Source organism: Podarcis raffonei, chromosome 9 (assembly GCF_027172205.1).
Source record: "Podarcis raffonei isolate rPodRaf1 chromosome 9, rPodRaf1.pri, whole genome shotgun sequence".
Taxonomy (NCBI): domain Eukaryota; kingdom Metazoa; phylum Chordata; class Lepidosauria; order Squamata; family Lacertidae; genus Podarcis; species Podarcis raffonei.
In genome coordinates, this window is record NC_070610.1 from 8,123,833 (window position 1) to 8,129,296 (window position 5,464).

Genomic DNA, 5,464 nt, shown 5'->3' on the forward strand with positions numbered 1-5,464 from the left:
GGAGGGGTGTGGGTGTACACTGTCTGATGGTGGCTGTGGCGATCACACAGGGTCCCCGGACATCTGACGGTCTATTGATCTCTGTGCCACCACTGTGATTGCTTTCTTCGCTGCCACCAACCCGTTTCTCCCGGGTACACACGGAGTCCAGTCAGTTGTTAACATGAACAAATAATCAAGTTTATTTTATAGGCATGAACAAGCTTATGGTTTCAGTTAATTTTTTCTTGTCAGTTTCTTAATCTTAGTTCCTTAACTGTCCTGTTCGTTCCTAACTTCAAACTGATTATCCCAGCTAACTATCTGACTCCACCTAACCGTTCCTCTCACTCTCACACAACTCGACCAACCCACACTTAACCTCCCTCCTCCTTCTCCAACTCCCAACTGACTTCCACACCACACCCACTCTAACTCTTAACTCCTCCTATCAGTTTCCACTGGCCAATCACATTGCCCTCATTTTAACCCTTTCCTTATGACCCACCTTGGAGGCAAACGCCACAGTGGCCATCCCACTAAAAACCCCTGGGGGTTCTTGAGAGGTGCGGAGAGATGGAGACTTGTGGGGTACGAATGATGGGTTTTTGCGGGGTGGGAAGGAATGTTTTTGGGATGTGGGAGGCAGAAACCTGAGAGGTGGGTGGGCAGGTGTTATTGAGGGGGGACGGAGGGATGTTTTTGCTTTTGGGTGTAAGTATAAGTGGAGCTTGGAGAAAGAGGGTGTGACAGGTCCTGGCAATGCACTCTGCTCCTGGGTACAATTTCCTGTGTATAGCAGAAGGAACAAAGAAAAAAACCACACACCTTTTCAGTATTTCTGTGGTTAAAATCTCTGGAGCTAGAAGCATGCCTGGATCCTAACTTTGCCTATGTCTGCTTCCTGCTTCCCAAATCCACCCCTGACAATCTCCTGGCATTTTATTGTTATTATCTATACCCTGCCCATCTGGCTGGGTTTCCCCAGCCTCCTTTCTGCCTTGGCTGCTGGTGGGGCAGCAAGAGCAGCAGAACCTCCTGCTGCCTCTCAAGAGAGGATCCCCACTTCTTCAGACATCCCTCTCTGTGGTCTGCAGTTGCATCTACCTATCGGTCAATGGACCAAAGGAGAAATAATGGCTACCTTAACCCCCATAATTGTTATCGTCTCAAAACCTGAGCTGAACTGGTGTACTACCTGTCCCTCGCTCAGATGCAAATGTGGCATGGTGACCGGGAAACACCGAAGTAAACATCTCGAATGCAAGGAGGAGGAAATGCTTTTGCAGCTCCCACTGATGCCCTCTCTTACAAGGGACAGGGGTTGTTCCTCATCTGATTAAGGCTTTGTGACTCTGTGTCACTCACCAATTGGCTATGGATAGCCCTGAGATGAACTGGGTTGCAGTGCATGAATGCCTAATAGTTGTGTATCCACAGAAATGACCGGAGAAGGAATGACTGCTAGGAGGAGTGCAGAGAGATGAAATGCCCTGGTGCATCTGCAGCAGCACAACTGGATGCCTTCTTCTGCGCCAGATGCAACAGAACACATCTCTCCCCATCAGCCTCTATGGCCACAGCAGGCCACCTTCCAGCAGTTTGACTTCCCCCCAAAAGGACCTCACTCCTCCATTGTCTCCTGAGACAGCCAGGTGCCTACATATCTTAAAAGGGGCCAGTGAGAGCCTTGGGTGTCAATAAACCCCAAGCACCTGGTTGGTTGTACAGGGCAAATCTCTTAGGAACATCTTTTTTCTTGGGAAACTACAGGTGATGTGTTTCTATGGAAACCAGTAACCTCTCTCCCCTCCCTGCACCACTCAGGATCAACTCACCTGCAGCCCAAGGCCTCCCCACAAGGCGACTCCTCTTCTTGGGGGCTCTGCCCCCTGGATGGTCTCAAACTGGAAGAAGACAAAAGAAGAGAGGTCGGTTGGCCAAAATAAACTGTGTCTGTCAGAGCTGGTGGCCTGGAGGCACCATAGTGGCCAAGGAGGAATGGGCAGCCCAAGAGGAGGTCAGAGTCAGCAGTTTTCCAATTTATTTCATTTATTTTCCTCACCCAGGAAGTGCGGCAAAGCACACTGACAAATGTCCATTTTCCACGCAGTTTTAATACTGTTTGGTTGGGAAACTTTGGGGGGGGGGGTTGTACAAATCTTAGGGAAGAAAAGAAAGTAAGACTACTTCTCTGAGCACCAGAAATAGTTAGGAGCACAGCTGGAAAAGAAAGGGAAATAAGCCTCACTAAGCGTAGCATGGCTTCTTTCTAAGCAAGCATATATACAACCAGCCTTGTGGCACCAGAACTACGCTGAGATTGCACAAATTCACACATGATCTCAGAAATGGGATTTTGCATTGTACCACCCAGAAACCAAGCACTCTTCTTTCTGAAAGCTCACCTTCACATTCTCCAACCCTTTCTCAGAAGCCAAGCATTTCTGGGAATTTATTGTCTGAGTGTACACTACACACAGCCCAGCCACGTTGCGGAAGTAATCCAATTATGTATTCATCTTCAATTTGTTCATGCATTCTGAATTCCTTAAAAGTAGCATATGGGGATTGGAGGAGAGCCCCGAAGTCATTGTTGTTGTTGAAGTTGGTCTTAGAAAGCTGATGGGAAGAAACAAAAAATGATCAGTTTCTTTCTGGGCTAATACTCAATAAATCATGTTATCCTCTAAAAAGGTATTTGACACCATCCCACTTGCCTGGTCAAATGTGTTTCCCCTCCGCACCACAGGTGTTTGCAACTCTGATTACGAACAAAACAAAACCTGACAACACATTATTAATACAGGTAAAAAGTCCTTTGAAGTTATTTTAACATATAGCAAATATATCAAAACCTCAGTTTTAACTTCAGTAGTAAATGTATTCTATTTACATTATTTTTGTTGTAATTATGGAAAAAAGGTTTTGCTTATAAATCTGGTAAGAGTACAAGCTTTTAAAGTGCTTTTAGGGTTGTGCTGTTGTTCAGTGCTGAGGTTCAGAGACTTCCAGGACAGACTCAATCATTAGTTTAGGAAAGATACTACATTCAGCTCACTCTCTAAGATGTGCCAGTGAGGCTATAATGCTAGCACCAGTGCAGGCAGAAAATGAAATGTCTTGAAAAAGAAGTTCAAGGAAATCAGTTCCTACACTCAGAAGTATAGCCCAGGATGGTGCTCTTCTACAATAAGTTGGCAACCATTCTTCTACACTAGAAATATGTGACTATGGACTATTCTGAGGTATCAGTGTTCCCAACCAGAGTCAAAGGACAAGCCCCAGCACAACCACAGAGGCAACATCCAGGCAAACCTCATCACCCAGACCAGGAACATCTGGCCTGACAACAAAGACTTCTTCCCTACTTGGGACCCCCAAAGTAGGGATCAGTGCCAACTCTGCCACTAGTATCCAGCACTCTTGTTTCTCAACTGGCACCCACAACTGCCCTTTCCTAGACGGCTGCTGCTTGCAAGCTGCCACATCCTATCTTGAACAGTTTGTGCTTTCTCACTCCATGGGTGTGTCCCACTGTCCAGGGGTTCCCTCCCACCTTGGTAGTTCTACAAAATGTACAAAAGTGAACCATGCGTGTCGAATATGAACAAAGAAAAGCTCGTTCAAAAATCCAAATGTCAAAAAACATAGCTGGTGCGCCTCCGGGGTTGAAGTCAAACTCTAGGAGAGTTACAGTGCCTGCTGTGACTGTAGAGACATTGACATTTCTTTTCTCTGTGATTCTCCCAGCAGTCCTTCCTCCTTCGGTCACTGCTGTGGATGAACAAGGATTCCCACATGATGAGGTTAATGTGGCCAGCCTTCATGTCACATTTGCAATGCAGAGTTGGTGTGTCAGCAGGCACAACTTAAAGGCAGATTTTCTCTCCCTGTATCATTTTAGAGTGCACATTCCTTGAAGCAGGTGTCTTTGCTTTTTAAGTTGGCAGCTTAACAAGTAAGGGAGAGCAAGGAAATGCAGGCAACATTAACCTCATCATGTGGGAATCCTTGTTCATCCACAGCAGTGACCTGAGGAGGGAGGACTGCTGGGGGAAGCGCAGAGAAAAAAAATGCCAATGTCTCTACAGTCACAGCAGGCACTGTAACTCTCCTAGAGTTTGACTTCAACCCCGGAGGCGCACAGAGGGGTGCCAATCACCTATGTTTTTTGACATTTGGATTTCTGAACGAGCTTTTCTTTGTCCATATTCGACACGCATGGTTCATGTCCTCAAAAGTCCAATCATGTCTTCTACAGAGTTTCTGCCTTCACGCAGCAGCATAGCTGGGAATCTCAGTGGAGGAGGGGGTGTATATAGTGGAGGGGGGTGTCGGAGGGAAAGTCGGCGGCTAATGCACTTTGGCCGCGCTTCGTTCGGGGGTGCTGCCTTTGGAAAAGGTTCTTAAGCCAGGGACACGCGTGCGTGCGTGCGTGCGTGCACACGTGTGGGGAGAAGGCCGCGTCAGAGAGAAAAACAACAACACGTGGAGAAGCTGCGTCACGTCTCCAGCTAAGGAAGCGCAGCCAGCGACAGACCCCCTGCGAGGGAAAGAGGTTCGCAACCAAGCGCAAAAAAACCGGGGAAGAAAGAGGGGAAATCTGCAAGCGGAGGAATGGGAGGGGAGGAACCAGTGTGCGGACGACGGTGGCCGAGAGGAGTCACGGCGCCCGCCAAGCGGTGGCAGTTGCGCAGGCGCACCTCTCTCCTCAGTCCCCCCCCCCGAGGGTGCGCGCGCATCCCCTCTCACGCAGCAAACCAACGCCGGCCGCGCGAGGCCTGAGGGGGTCGAGGAGCGTATCTCGGCGCCTCACGTAACGAGGGGCGCGCGACCTCCCCGCCCGCCCTTTCCCCACGGCTATGGCCGGCGCGCCGCCCGCCCCTCAGAAACCACCTCCTCCTCCCCTCATACCTTGTCACAATAAAGCCCGACGAGTTGCTTCCTCCGCCAGTGCGGGGCCGTGAAAACATCCACCTCCTCAGGGGAGGGAGCCATCTTCTCTCCCCCATAGACGTACACCGAAAGAGACCCGGGCGCTCTCGCTCGGCAACCGCGGCCAGAGACGTTGTCCCATCTGCGCATGCGCCCCGCCCGCTTCTAACCGCCGCTCTCGCGGCCCGGGCGGCAGTTGGCCCAACGGTCATCTCTGTTCACAGTTTTATCAGGTGTTTCAAAAGCCCGTTGCTTTTTTTCTGGGGGGCCGCAGGGGTACACACACCCCTAAACATTTTGTGAATCTAAATTTGGTCTCAATGAGGGGCAGTATTTCAATATGAGTAGTAAAATGAGAATACCCCTAAACCTTTTTTTAAAGGGAAAAAAGCACTGCAAAAGCCTGTTCAGTAAGAGATGAACATGCACAAAAGAAGAAAAAGTTGGCTATCAGGAGAAATTACGCCTCTTTTGTCTCTCTCAAACTATTGTCTCTCTCTAATGTTTGCCTGTCTTATGTGCTGTACATACTCGGGAGAAGTTAATG

General features: G+C 49.0%; 1 long non-coding RNA gene across 1 annotated transcript; it reads right to left on the reverse strand.

Moving 5' to 3' along the window:
• Window positions 1-526: 526 nt before the first annotated feature.
• Window positions 527-5,054, reverse strand: LOC128420979 (uncharacterized). Its single transcript, XR_008332193.1, has 3 exons — window positions 4,897-5,054; window positions 2,388-2,601; window positions 527-1,886 (listed from the first exon to the last, which is right to left on the reverse strand). It is a non-coding gene; the product is annotated as an uncharacterized LOC128420979 (long non-coding RNA).
• Between the last annotated feature and the right edge of the window lie 410 nt (window positions 5,055-5,464).